Source organism: Triticum aestivum, chromosome 3B (genome assembly GCF_018294505.1).
Source record: "Triticum aestivum cultivar Chinese Spring chromosome 3B, IWGSC CS RefSeq v2.1, whole genome shotgun sequence".
Classification (NCBI taxonomy): domain Eukaryota; kingdom Viridiplantae; phylum Streptophyta; class Magnoliopsida; order Poales; family Poaceae; genus Triticum; species Triticum aestivum.
The window spans coordinates 269,713,276-269,728,319 of NC_057801.1; the positions used below are offsets into that span (position 1 = coordinate 269,713,276).

The 15,044-nt window shown below is 48.9% G+C and overlaps 1 long non-coding RNA gene across 4 annotated transcripts; it reads left to right on the top strand.

Annotated features, from left to right (window-relative positions):
• The first annotated feature begins 8,891 nt into the window (after positions 1-8,891).
• LOC123065340 (uncharacterized) lies at positions 8,892-11,561 on the top strand. 4 transcript variants are annotated; one of them, XR_006430965.1, is made up of 6 exons: positions 8,892-9,299; positions 9,381-9,464; positions 9,929-10,420; positions 10,597-10,688; positions 11,035-11,135; positions 11,225-11,561. It is a non-coding gene; the product is annotated as an uncharacterized lncRNA (long non-coding RNA). The 4 variants fall into 4 exon arrangements; XR_006430966.1 differs by having other exon boundaries at positions 9,929-10,064; positions 10,161-10,420; positions 10,597-11,135; XR_006430964.1 differs by having other exon boundaries at positions 10,597-11,135.
• The last annotated feature ends 3,483 nt before the right edge of the window (positions 11,562-15,044 follow it).

The following is a 15,044-nucleotide window of genomic DNA, read 5'->3' on the forward strand; positions in this document are numbered from 1 at the left end:
ATACCAGGGGGTAATACTCAAGGACAAATCAAGGTAGAGGTTGGACTGGGGTATTACTCTACAGAAGACAAGTGCTTAAACTTGCACGAGAAATGGTATTTAAAGGAGAACATGGTCGGAAACCTCGATCATAAATGATCGAACCATGGATACAGGATGAACTTATAACAAGGGGGTAACTATTTTTACGAGAAGCTTCAATGATAAGTTATACATCATGTCCATGGGCATGAACGCAAGGTTCAAGGTCGACTCCCACTTCTTCAATGTATAACCTCCCATTCACTTCTCGCTTTGATAAAACTGTAGTGATGAAATTTTATCTGGTAGACTACCGGAAGAGTATGACTTGTGAAAACTTTCGGGTTCTCACGGATTAGGGGAAGGCATAGGTTCAACCCATCGGACATCTTAGTAACATATACCACAAGTTTCAAAAGTAAATTCACACGCTCAAAAGCAGAGCATGGTTGGCCAAGCAGAGGATACAATTTACCAAAGGCATTATGTATCAGGGGAAGGACTCACAAGGTGATTGACTATGAAGGACACTGTCGGATAACAATCCAACAATGGTTCAGGCGATCCACAACGAAGCTGATGTGAGTATCGGTACTAACTCAGAGGAAGAAGAATGCAGAGGCATCAGATTCAAGAATCACCTGGTTAGTCTGATGCTTAAATAGAAAGAAATTATGGTTTCCAAAACGAAGGATCAGAAGCAGACGCTCTGATCAAGGATGGATAAGTTGAAAACACTTAGTTTGACAATCAATAAAGGTTTGAATTGCCGAGAACCAACTCATGTCCGGAATGACGCCTGAGCCGGAAAGATAATCTTAAAAAGGATAACCTGATGACTGCGTGCATAAGCACACATTGAATCAATAGGCTCAAAATGACTAAGACAAGGGATGTTAACGAGGACTAGAAGTCATATGGAATTAACCATAATGCAAGCAGGCAAGAGTTTCAAGAGTAACAGGCTGCAGAGGATTATCGAAAGATCGAAAAGTACTCCGAAGAATTTTGTGAGGCACATGAACAATTGAGAAGAACAGATCCTCAATAAATGTGAGGAAAAACCATAGGGGTTTTCATGCGAAATAAAACTGCAAGACAATAAACTCAAAGGATCTCGCGGCATCTTGTAACAACAAGAGCGACGAGGAATGATCAAGAGAATGACAAGTGCATGCAAATATCCATAGGGATATATCGATGGCAGTGAATTGCAAAGGCGATGAGCACAAGGGTCTCTGGGAAAATATCGAGGGATATCCTCAGAATCTTCTGACGAAGCAGGTGATCTTTCGTAATGAGGGTTCTCCGGGAGAAATAGTTACGAGAACCTAGAGTTAGAGTTAGCAAAACCATTTAACCCGAATAGAAGAGAGATCAGAGTCCCAGAGTAAAGGTCGAGGAGTAAAAGATCCTAATACCACCCAATGGCGACGTGGGACCGTAAGGCACACAGCCAAGTTAGTAAAAGTTTTGTAGTGACTAGACTCGACTTCGGCCAAGGAGTGTGGAAGGGGGATTCCTATAGGCAGTCGGCTCTGATACCAGCTTGTGACGCCCCCGATTAATTCGTACACTAATCATGCACGCAAATGTGTACGATCAAGATCAGGGACTCACGGGAAGATATCACAACACAACTCTAAAACATAAATAAGTCATACAAGCATCATAATACAAGCCAGGGGCCTCGAGGGCTCGAATACAAGTGCTTGATCATAGACGAGTCAGCGGAAGCAACAATATCTGAGTACCGACATAAGTTAAACAAGTTTGCCTTAAGAAGGCTAACACAAACTGGGATACAGATCGAAAGAGGCGCAGGCCTCCTGCCTGGGATCCTCCTAAACTACTCCTGGTCGTCGTCACCGGGATGCACGTCGTAGTAGGCACCTCCAGCGTAGTAGGAGTCATCATCGACGGTGGCGTCTGGCTCCTGGACTCCAGCATCTGTTTGCGACAACCAGAAAGAAAGGAAAGGGGAAAAGGGGGGAGAAAGCAACCGTGGGTACTCATCCAAAGTACTCGCAAGCAAGGATCTACACTACATATGCATGGGTATATGTGTAAAGGGCCATATCGGTGGACTGAACTGCAGAATGCCAGAATAAGAGGGGGATAGCTAATCTTGTCGAAGACTATGCTTCTGGCAGCCTCCGTCTTGCAGCATATAGAAGAGAGTAGATTGAAGTCCTCCAAGTAGCATCGCATAGCATAATCCTACCTGGCGATCCTCCCCTCGTCGCCCTGTGGAAAAGCAATCACCGGGTTGTCTGTGGAACTTGTCTGGGTGTGTTTTATTAAGTATCCGGTTCTAGTTGTCATAAGGTCAAGGTACAACTCCGGGTCGTCCTTTTACCGAGGGACACGGCTATTCAAATAGATTAACCTCCCTGCATGGGTGCACCACATAACCCAACATGCTCGATCCCATTTGGCCGGACACACTTTCCTGGGTCATGCCCGGCCTCGGAAGATCACCACGTCGCAGCCCCACCTAGGCCTAATAGAGAGGTCAGCACGCCGGTCTAATTCCTATGGCGCAGGGGTCTGGGCCCATCGCCCATTGCACACCTGCATGTTGCGTGGGCGGCCGAAAGCAGAACTAGCCCCCTTAATACAAGAGCAAGCTTACGTTCCAATCCGGCGCGCACCGCTTAGTCGCTGACGTCTAGAAGGCTTCGGCTGATACCACAACGTCGAGTGCCCATATCTTTCCCGCGTAGTTGGTTAGTGCGTATAGGCCAGTGGCTAGACTCAGATCAAATACCAAGATCTCGTTAAGCGTGTTATTATTAAGCAACCGCGAACGCCATCCAGGGCCAGCCCACCTCTCGCCTAGGTGGTCTCAACCTGCCCTGTCGCTCTGCCTTAAAGATCCACACAGAGGGTCGTCGGGACAAAGGTCCTTTCAGCCCCCAATCCGTGAATCACTCGCGGGTACTCCTCGAGCCGACCCGACTTTAGTCACCATCTGTAGTATGTATATATGTATAGTATATACCCGTGATCACCTCCCGAGTGATCATGGCCCAATAGTATAGCAAGGTAGACTGACAAGAATGTAGGGCCAATGATGATAAATTAGCATCCTATACTAAGCATTTAGGATTGCTGGTATGGTATCAATGACTGTAGCAACAATGACAGGCTATGCAACAGAATAGGAGTAACCGAACAGTAACATGATACACTACTCTAATGCAAGCAGTATAGAGAAGAATAGGCGATATCTGGTGATCAAGGGGGGGCTTGCCTGGTTGCTCTGGCAAGAAGGAGGGGTCGTCAACTCCGTAGTCGAACTAGGCAGCAACAGCGTCGGTCTCGTAGTTTATCGGAGAGAAGAGGGGGAAGAAACAATGAATAACATGCAAACAGATGCATATCGATGCATGACATGACAAGTAACGATGCTAGGTGTGCCCAATCGCGGTAGTAGGTGATACCGACGAAGGGGGAAAACATCCGGGAAAGTATTCCCGGTGTTTCACGTTTTCGGACAAATGAACCGGAGGGGGAAAGTTGCGAGTTTGCTATGCTAGTGATGTGTGGCGGATGAACGGGCTGCGTATCTGGATTCGTCTTGTCGTTCTGAGCAACTTTCATGTACAAAGTTTTTCCATCCGAGCTACGGTTTATTTTATATTAATTTTAAAAGATTTAATCATTTTTAGAATTTATTTAATTATTCTAAATCAACATTATCTAGAATAGTGTATGCTGACATCATCATGACGTCAGCATGACGTGAGCAGTCAACATGGCGTTGACTGGGTCGAACTGACGTGAGGGTCCCGCATGTCATACTTTGTTTAGATTAATTAGGATTTAGCTAATCTAATTACCGTTTAATTAAGCTAACTAGTTAATTAGATTAATTAAACATGATTACTTAACTTAATTAATTCACTAATAAATTAAATAATTAATTAATTATTCATTTTTATTTTCTTTTCTTTTACAAAAAAAAGTTCCGGGGCTGGGCCCCGTTTGTCATTGGCCCTAGGGGCCTATCGGGTTTGGGCGCTCGGGTGCGGATGTCACCCGAGCGGGTGCTGGGCAGCGGGCGCCCATCAAGGCAACGGGACGGGCGCGTGTGTGCGCCGGAGCGAAGGTGAGGCGGGTGCGGGGAGCGTGGGCGCGGCCCTGAGCGGAGGCGACGCAGTTCAGGCGACGCAGTTGGGCAGAGGCGCGACTCAACGTTGGTTCCAACCACGACAGTAGTGGCTGCGAGCGCGGTCGAGGGCCGACTGTGGGGGCGCGTGAGCAGAGTCGGGCGCTGACACGCGCGTATTAGGCGGCAGCGAGCACAGACGTCGCGAGCTCGCGCGAGGCTAGCACGCATGCGGCCAAGGCGTTGGAGGAACCGTGGCAGGCGGTGCGAGTGCGCGCAGAGGAGCAGAGCTCCGGTGTGGCCATGAGAGGATGTGGGACGAGGAAGAGAGGAGGCCGGGGCCTCAACGTTCGGTGTAGGGACAAGGCAGCGGAGCGCGGGGAGGAGATGGAGATGACCGGGACGGAGAGGAAGCAGTCCGGCGGAGAGGTCCGGCGAGGTCCAGGCGGTGATGGCGCAGTCGCGGACGGCGTGCAGCGGTCGAGGCGGACGAGCTTCAGTCGACGGCGGTGGTTGGCGACGACGGGCGACGGCGTCAGGCCGGCGACGAGTCGAGGCCGAGGCTTCACGCAGGTGCGGCGCGAGTGAGAGGAGGGCACGGAGGACTCTGAGAGGGGCGGCGCCGGCGATAGCGAGCGGCGACGGGGTCGCAGCCCCTGATCCAGATCGAGGGGGAGGAGAGAAGTGGGGGGAAGTGCGGGGGAGGCGAGGTTTCGGTACCCTGGGGAGTCGGGGGATAAGGGAGTGGGGGCGCGGGGTGGGCCGGCCCATTCGGGCGCTGGGGGTCCGCGTGGATGGCCAGCTGGGCCAAAAGGCCCAGCGCGGGGGGGGGGCTTTTATATTGTTTTTTGTTCTGCATTTTCTTTTATTTATTTCTCTTTTTACTTTTCTTCTCTATTTTAATTTTAATTCCGCATTATTTTCACTTAGTAAAATATGACTATAGCTCCTAAAATAACGTTTCAAAATAACCCTCAGCCATAAAAGGTTTTAACCCAAAATAAAATAGTTTAGTGTTTTATAAAATACCAAAGGCATTGAAATAATGTTTTTGCTACCGTTTAAATCTTTTAGTGCATTTATTCATTATATAAAAATGTGGATTCTACATCCTAACCATCTATGCATTAACTGGCACAAACCGAACATTTTGTTTTTATTATTTGAATACTTTTGATGTTTGCCCTTATTTCGAATTTGATTTTAAATCGGTTTCGATCTAACACGAGATTAGCAACGGTAATCGTGGTGACGTGGCATCATACCAGAGGGTTACTGTAGCTTAATTACCCGGGCGTCACATTGACGTTTATGACAATTGCGCCGAGGCTTGAGGATGCCTCTTCGTGTATCCTTCATATTGTCTTGGACCGTTGTGGTGTGTTGACATCGGGGTATGTGCCTTGGGTTCTCCTGCTTAGGTTGGGGTAGCAAATTATGCCGTGTGTGCCCTTTGTCGGGGCGGTCGAGTTTGTATTTTTCGGCGGCCAGGACCTTGGTCCATCTCTCCACGAGCAAATCTTGGTCAGCTTTGAGCTGCTGCTGCTTCCTTTGGAGGCTCCTTACCGTGGCCATGAGCCGTCGCTTGAAGCGAACTTGCTCCACTGGATCCTCAAGCACGCCGCATTCAGCATTGCCGAGGCTAATCTCGTCTTCGGAGGGGGCATGTAGTTGTCCTCCTCCGGATATCCGTCTGTCGCCTGTTCAGCCTGCTCGAAGGCAGGGTGATCGAGGTTGTATTCCTCTTCGGCACCATCCGGATTGTTTTCATCTCCTGGGCCGGTATTGTTGTGGCGGGGCTTGGAGCGGCGCCGACGACGCCCATCTTTTGCTTTTCTCCCTGAGGGGTTATCCTCCGTTGCCTCATCGCCATTGGTTTCTTTCTGAGTGTCCACCATATATATATATCATATGAGGAGGTGGCTGTCCACCGCCCCGTGAGCGGTGGTTCCTGTTCTTCTCCTGCATAGTCGTCCATACCGTCGATGTCATCGGAGTCAAAGTCAAGCACGTCGGTTAGATCATCGATCGTGGCAATGAATTGGGTGGTGGGTGGGCAATGAATTCCTTCGTTGCCTGCTTCCCACTCGAGCTGGACATAGTTCGCCCACGAGCCTCCTGACAATGAGAGAGACTTCAATGAGTTCAGCACGTCGCCAAAGGGCGAGTGTTGGAAGATATCCGCTGCGGTGAACTCCATTACCGGAGCCCAACCGGGTTCAGCAGGCTCAGGAGAGCGCGGACTGGGACCTACAACCGGATACGAGTCCGGGGGTCCGGAGTCATGGGCTTCCTTAGAGGCGAGGCCTGTGTTCGGCTCTACCGCCGATGAGTGTGCGGCCTGCGGGGCGGGGTCCATCCACCCGTCCTTGGGCCATGCAGTCTGCTCCGGATTTAGGTCCGGGGCTACGGCAGGGGTGATATCCCGAGTACTGTCTGACAGCAGGTCTAAGCCGTGCTCATCGTGGTTGTCCGGCGTTCCTGGCACATGCCTGATTCCGTAGAAGGACAAGTCTCCGCAGATATCGGTCGTGTAGTTCAGGTTTCCGAACCTGGCCTGGTGGCCTGGGGTGTAGCTGTCGATCTTCTCCAGATGGCCAAGTGAATTGGCCCGTAGTGCGAAGCCGCCGAACACGAAGATCTGTCCGGGGAGGAAAGTCTCGCCCTAGACCATGTTGTTGACGATTGAAGGCGCCATCAAGCCTTGCAGCGACGACAGAGAGGAACTCTCAATGAAATCACCAATGTCGGTGTCAAAACCGGCGGATCTCGGGTAGGGGTCCCGATCTATGCGTCTTAGGCTGATGGTAACAGGAAGCAAGGGACACAATGTTTACCCAGGTTCGGGCCCTCTCGATGGAGGTAAAACCCTACTTCCTGCTTGATTAATATTGATGATATGAGTAGTACAAGAGTAGATCTACCACGAGATCGTAGAGGCTAAACCCTAGAAGCTAGCCTATGATGATTATGATGGTAATTGTGATCGGCCTTCCAAGGACCAACCTCTCCGGTTTATATAGACACCGGAGAGGGCTAGGGTTTACACAGAGTCGGTTACAAGGAAGGAAATACAATATCCGGATCGCCAAGCTTGTCTTCCACGCAAAGGAGAGTCCCATCCGGACACGGGACGGAGTCTTGAGTCTTGTATCTTCACGCTCCAATAGTCCGGATGATGTATATAGTCTGGCTGTCCGGATACCCCCTAATCCAGGACTCCCTCAGATGCCCTAAGTATTATTGTTTTTATGTCAAATGATATACTATTGCTTTGAATCACTCGTGTCTTAATATTCATGCCATGATTATACATATGATTAAGATTATGCTAGGTAGCATTCCACATCAAAAATTATCTTTTTTATCATTTACCTACTCGAGGACGAGCAGGAATTAAGCTTGGGGATGCTGATACGTCTCCGCCGTATCTAAATTTTTTGATTGTTCCATGCCAATATCCTTCAACTTTCATATACTTTTGTCAACTTTTTATATTTTTTTGGGACTAACATATTGATCCAGTGCCCAGTGCCAGTTCCTGTTTGTTGCATGTTTTATGTTTTGCAGAAAACCCATATCAAACAAAGTCCAAACGGGATAAAAACGGATGGAGATCATTTTGGAATATTTATGATTTTTGGGAAGTAAAACCAACGCGAGACGGTGCCCGAGGTGGCCACGAGGCAGGGGCGCGCCTGCCCATGCTGGGTGTGCCCCTGACCCTTGTGGGCCCCTCGTAAGGCGGTTGACACCCTTCTTTGGCCGCAAGAAAGCTAATTTTTGGAAAAATATCTGCGTGAAGGTTTCAATCCAATCGGAGTTACGGATCTCCAGATATAAAAGAAACGGTGCCATGGCAGAATCTGGGAACGCAGAAACAGAGAGAGACAGAGAGATAGATCCAATCTCGAAGGGGCTCTGCCCCTCCCACACCATGGGAGCCAAGGACCAGAGGAGAAACCCTTCTACCATCTAGGGAGAAGGTCAAGGAAGAATAAGAAGAAGGGGGTCTCTCTCCCCCTTGCTTCCGGTGGCGCCGGAACGCCGCCGGGGGCCATCATCATCACCGCGACCTTCACCAACACCTCCATCATCCTCACCAACATCTCCATCACCTTCCCCCATCTATATTAAGCGGTCCACTCTCCTGCAACCCGCTGTACCCTCTACTTGAACATGGTGCTATATGCTTCATATTATTATCCAATGACGTGTTGCCATCCTTTGATGTCTGAGTAGATTTTCGTTGTCCTATCGATGATTGATGAATTGCTATGATTGGTTTAATTTGCTTGTGGTTACGTTGCTGTCCTATTTTCCCTCCGTGTCGCGCAAGCGTGAGGGATTCCCTCTGTAGGGTGTTGCAATATGTTCATGATTCGCTTATAGTGGGTTGCTTGAGTGACAGAAGCATAAACCCGAGTAAGGGGGTTGTGGCGTATGGGATAAAGGGGACTTGATGCTTTAATGCAATGGTTGGTTTTTACCTTAGTGATCTTTAGTAGTTGCGGATGCTTGCTAGAGTTCCAATCATAAGTGCATATGATCCAAGAAGAGAAAGTATGTTAGCTCGCTACAAGGAAACCCGCTATAAAGCAACAAAAATTCTACAACATTTTGAGTATATGTTGTAAAATTCAGAATAGATACACATATATGTGTTGTAGTATATGCGTTGCATATTTGCAGCTCATGACCCTATCATGATTATAAAAAAATAGAGGAAAGGAGAGGGAGACGCGTGAGAAACAGAGCCCACGACTCCCTCGTCTCTCCCAAATCGCCGCCACCAATGCCTCGTCTCCCTCCTCCGACCCGCCTCGTCCCCCTTGCGCCGACCCTCCCCCTCCCCTCCTCCCACCTCACAGCTCCGGGGGCTGCCGGGTCCGCCACATCCCCACCCAACCATCCCTCTCGCGTCCCATCCCGATCTCTTCATGCGGCTCCTCGCCGTGCTACCTGCGGCGGCTGCATCAGGTGATTTCCGGCGAATCCCGCCGGTGCCAAGCATAGCCCGATGTCCCTTTGCTCCGTGGAGCCCTCCCATCCAGCTAGATCGAGTGCTTGCTGCCACCAAAGCCCACCCGTGACCCATCCCCCATGGCTAGCGTTTGGGGCGTCAGATCCGGTGTCGGTGGCCATGTCGTCCTCGTCTCATCCGGTGAGTGCATCCCCTCCCCTGGCTTCATCCTCTCTCTCTCTCTCTCCCTTCTCTAACCTCAGCTCTTCACTTCTCATGTAGACATGCAGGGAGGAACGGCCAGTGAACAATCTTGCTGGGGCTCGGGATGAAGCAGCGACGAGCTTCCTCCTCCTCCCTCTTCAGGTGAGTTGGTCCACTCCTCCCTCTACTCTGGTTCGTGGCACATCAGGAGACATTGTTGTTCTGGTGGTCTTAGGATTTTCTATTGTCTGGGATCAAGTGCCTGCTTGTTGAGGTCAATTTGATTTTGTTTTGCTGCCAAAGTGTCCTGATGTGTTCAGGCTTGGAAGGTCGGCATGGCCTCCAACCGTGGCAATGCACCTACGCTGCTGCTGCATTGCAAGAAGTAGTGGCTGTAGGGAGGGATCCTGAAGCCCATCTACGCAGTAACGAGTGTGTTTGAGGCAATTAGTACAAAAAAACCTAGGTATAGTTAAAAATTAGGTTAGGGTCTAATTAATACAGTATATATCTCCGAGGCCCTGATTATTTTCTTTAGTATTCTCCTGTTTCAAGTTTTGACCATGGCCAACATATATTCTTTTAGGCTAATTACTAAATCAATCTAACGATGGTTCATGTGGCAGCTGAGGTGTAGCAACGGCAGTTTGAAGCAGCGGCCGCGGGCATCTTTGGCGGCAAGGCTGTCGAGTGAAGGAAGTGTCGGTGTGGCGATTTGTGTTCTATTCTCCATCCTTTAAGCTCATAACAGCAGAAAGAACTGTACAATCGACTGTATCACTATTGTTTTATTAAGAAAAAAACATGTTCTGTACGCATGTATTGATGAATACTCCTCTTCACTCGATTGTGTTGTAGGGAGTGAAAGCATCCAGTTGGGGTGGTCTGCAGCTGTGGTTGCCTCAGGGATAAATTCATTGAGCAAGATGTAAAGTTGCCAAGATAGTAACTAGGACACATAGAATGGGACGAATAGATTCTCTTCTTTTATTATATAGGAACTTGATGAAGCTTTACTTGTGTTGCGCTGTTCTAGAGATGCATGAGACACCTGTAACCTTTTTCCCTTGGCTTTGCAGCTGCACGCACCAACTTGATGTTGGGGGACACCATGGAAGGTATACACTCTCCCTCTCCCTACCGTACTACTGCTCATTGTGTTCATGACCATTGAGCTATGCTAGGTTCTATGCTGTTGTTGATGCAAATTTATAGGATTTGGGGCTATAGGCTTCAATAGATATATTTAGCAATAAATAAATCTGTCAGTTCACACAAAACTTTTTGATTGTAGGTGTACAAAATTAGCAATGGATCTCTAGGCTGGTGATGACCATGTAAATTTGTTTTAGTGGACTTGGGGCTGTAGGTTCATTCAAAAGCATGGTGAGCACCTGTAGGTTTGTCCATTTCCTGTTGGATGACTCAAACCAACTAGAGCTAAATGTTTTTGTTCAGTTTCAGATGTTTGGTTCAGTTTGCTAATTGAATGGAAAAGAGAAGAGAAGTAGCACAATAGCGCTTAGGCTACTGTCCATATAATGTTATTGAGCCATGTTGTTCTGCAGGCTATGTCGTATATTGTGGAATCTTTATTAGTCATCAATGATCACTAACACTCATGCTAGTATATTTTCAGAATCATAACAGGGACGTAGTTCTTTCTATAGTTCCAAGTTATGATCCTAAATTTAAACTCGATGGTGCTGAAATTAAAATGCATTTTGGGCAGTGTAATACAACACTTGCGAAAACTGAAGATTTCGTACAGAGTCGCAAAAACTGCAATCATATTGGTAATGCAGAAAAAATATTGCATGGCCTTCAACCTTTGTATGTGTCTAATATCCTTCCTTTATCACTACTTGCATCATGTCAATGCATTATGTTTTAACAGTTTATTTTGTTAATTTTCTTTGTAGATTCAAAAGATATATGGATGATTATATGGTTGCGTAACAAGTATATTGCAATGATGATGACGACGACGATGACGACAACGATGATGATATTCTGGTTCATGATGCTGATGCTGATGGATGCTTTCAATTTTAGTTAAGTTGTGGGATGTTCCTTTTGGACAATGTTCCTCAGTTAGTTTTAGTTAATTTGTAGGGACGTTGATGGACAATTTTAGTTTAGATTTTCCTGTCAAGAAAATATTAGATTATGCATCACATTTGGATGATGTTCCTCTTGTAATACCCATTGTTGTAATTCAATAGTTTTAACTGATATATGATTTCTTCCTCTTGTGAATATTTTCTCTTATTTTTTTTCCTCACTTGATACACATAATTATCATCATTATGCGGAGCATTAATTTAATTGCTGGCTTTATACAATATTATTTATGTTATATATGCACCGACACCTGAAGCCTTGAAAATTCTTTGTTGCCTAGCAATCACCAACGTATAGGAGTGTTGTAAAAATCGGTTTTATGTGTTGTACTCTTGCAACGGTCTCTTTACCAACGGAAGTATAAGCGTTGCATTATGCGCTAGCAATGTCGGATAAGGCTACGCATCTGAATCCGATGGTAAAGACCCTAACATTGCATATATGGACTTTTAGATACGGAAAAAAGCGTTGCTATAGGTGGGGTCATGTTGTAGTGGCTTATGCCTCTCCCACATAATACTTGCTATCGGTCTAGTAAAGTAGCCAATTGCTTAGGGACAATTTCACAACTCCTGCCACAACTTTTCCACACTCGATATATTTACTTTATTGCTTCTTTATCTAAACAGCCCCTACTTTTTGTTTACGTGCTCTTTATTATCTTGCAAACCTATCCAACAACACCTACAATGTACTTCTAGTTTCATACTTGTTCTAGGTAAGGCGAACACTAAGCGTGCGTAGAGTCGTATAAGTGGCAGATAGACTTGAGAGAATATTTGTTCTACCTTTAGCTCCTCGTTGGGTTCGACACTCTTACTTATTGAAAGAGGCTACAATTATCTCCTACACTTGTGGGTTATCACGGCGCTACCTGCGGGTAGCGCGGGGACCTCCAAGGGCGGGAAGACAACCCCGCTAGCGCACGTGCCACGTTCCTCTCAGCTCGTGCGCAACGAACATCGCCGTGATGTTGGAGACCTCGGGCATCGCTGCGACAAAAGCCCTCAGCGTCACTCTCAGGACGCGCAGGACCAACATGCGTGCCATGATGCTGGCGAAAAGGGCGCGCGACCGCGGAATCGTGGTGGGACTCCTTCTAACATAGTTAGAAGTTCGAGTTCCTCCCATTCCTCGTGCCTGTCGCTGCTGCCCATATGAGCAGAGGCATTGGCAATGGTGTAGCTACTCCTCAACTTTCCTCCTGCCTTGGAGAAGCAAGAAGAGTGGAGGGCTGCCATCCAAAGCCTCATTGGCCATGCCAACAGGGATGGCCACGGGGAAGCAAGTCCCTCGTGGCGCCGGACCGCCGAGCCGGCGCACGTTGACAGTGGAAGGGTTGGAGGCGGCGCGACCACGGTGCACTCCCCTCCACCACGGTCGGCCCGTCAGGTTGACGCCCATGATAACGTGTCCATGGCATTGTCAGACCCACGGACGCGTCGTGACCAATGTCAAGTTCTCCGAGAGCGGCTCAAGGAAGACGCTCGGACCACTATCGAGCGGCGACGGGATGCACGTCATCAATCTGATAGGCGTGCTGGGCCTACTACGTATAGGCCTGCGCCAGGGGATGCCGGCGACTTTCCTTATGCGATAACTTGTCCAGCGTTCACCCATGAGCTGTGGCAGTTCCAGTGGCTCAACACCCGCGTGTTCAAACTGGAGGTCCCGAAGAAGTACGACGGCAAGACCCACCCATCTGAGTTCCTGAGCGTTTACACCATTGAAATGCAAGCTGCTGGAGCACGAGACGACAAGGTACTCGCCAACTATTTCCCGTTGGCACTCAAGCCCAACGTCAGGTCATGGTTGATGCATTTGCCGATAGAATCCATATCCTCTTTGTCCGATATGTGCCATGAGTTTGTTGGTGCCTTCACGGGCGACCACGTAGCTCCTGGCCAGGCAAGCGATTTGCATGTGATCCCTCAAAGGGACGACGAATGCTTGCGTAAGTACATACAGAGATTCAGCCATGTGCAGTACAACATCCCCGATGTTCATCCCGCCGCTGTCATCAGCGTGTTCCATTAGAACATGCACAATCGTAAGATGCATGAAGAGCCGGTGATGAATAAGGTTGCAGATGTTGCCGAACTATACGTTCTGGCCGATAGATGTGCCCGAGCTGAGGAAGGGAGAAAGTACCCCGATGAGAATGCTGATGTGGGAAGTGACTCAGAAGACGAAGACGTCGCCGCCCCAACGAAGAAGGGCCGACGATGTAACAGGAAGCGCAAGGTCAAGACCGTGCTTGCCGTTGAGGAATCCGGCGAGGCCAAGGTTGATGACCCTGGCAAGGAGATTGCCGGGTGCAACGCCTGTCGGGCCTTGGCGGCTGCCGGCAAGTTAGAGGGCTCTGACAAGCATTACTGCAAAATTCACCATACCAAGGGCCACGATCTCCATAATTTCCACCAAGTGGAGCTGCTAATGGAGAAGCAAAGGGCTGAGTATGAGAGACAAGACAAGGAGAAGGGCCAAGGTGGCATTGAAGGATCCAGCAGGAAGTGCGGAGGCCGAGGAGGTCGCGGTGACAAGGAGAAGCAACAAGAGAGGCCTGCCCGAGGCCGCGACAAGAAAGATGAGGATGACGATCATGATGATGACGACGAGTCCACCGAGCATGAGTTTCAGAAAGAGATGGAGGTCATGTGTGTTGACGGAGGTGCCTCGTTGCATTCCTCCCACCGCTAACTTAAACAGTGGGCACGTGAGATTAATGCGACAGAATTGATGGTCAACGCACAGAGGCCACTAAGGTGGTCCCACACACCATCATTTTCGACGCTGAGGATCACCCTCATCGCACAACTGCGGTCGGGTGTTTGCCGTTGTTGGTATAACAAACAATACGCAACCTCAAGGTGACGAAGATGTTAGTTGACGGTGGGGCCGGTTTGAACTTGATCTCGCCCAATGTGATCAAGAGGCTGCAGATCCCTGACGAGGATCTTGAGGAAACGGGTACGTTCCAAGGGATCAATCCGGGGAGGAGCCAGGCCAAGGGAAAGGTCACGCTATTGGTCACGTTTGGTGGCGACCTCGACTACAGGACAAAGAGAATCATTTTCGATGTTGTCGAGATCCCGTTGCCATATAATGGGATCCTTGGCTGCCCGGTGCTGGCCAAGTTCATGGCAGCGTCATACTACGCATACAACAAGCTGAAGATGCCCAACCCGATGAGCATCATAACTGTCAGCTGCGACAAGAAGGATGCGCTCATCTGCGCTGAGCAGCTCTATCAAGAGGCGGTTGCAGCGTCCTCTGCCAAGACACCTACTCCTGCTGCCAAGAAGAAGACCAACAAGGCCTTGGCTGCCGGCAAGACTCCTGGCTCTGGCAAGGGTTCCTACACTCACTCCGGCAAAAACGCCTCTTCGGAGTGCTGCGTTCCCGCTGAGGATGTGCCAGAGAGCTCTACCGGCAAGAGCAAGAAGTCAAAGATGGCCCCACCAGAAACCAAGAAGGTGCCTGTCAAGGAGGATGGCACAGGCGGAGCTTTTACCATAAGCTCCACCCTTGACAGCAAATAGGAAAGCGCGCTCGTCGCCTTCTTGTGGGCGAATGTCGACGTGTTTGCATGGCAAGCATCCGACATCCCCGGTGTTC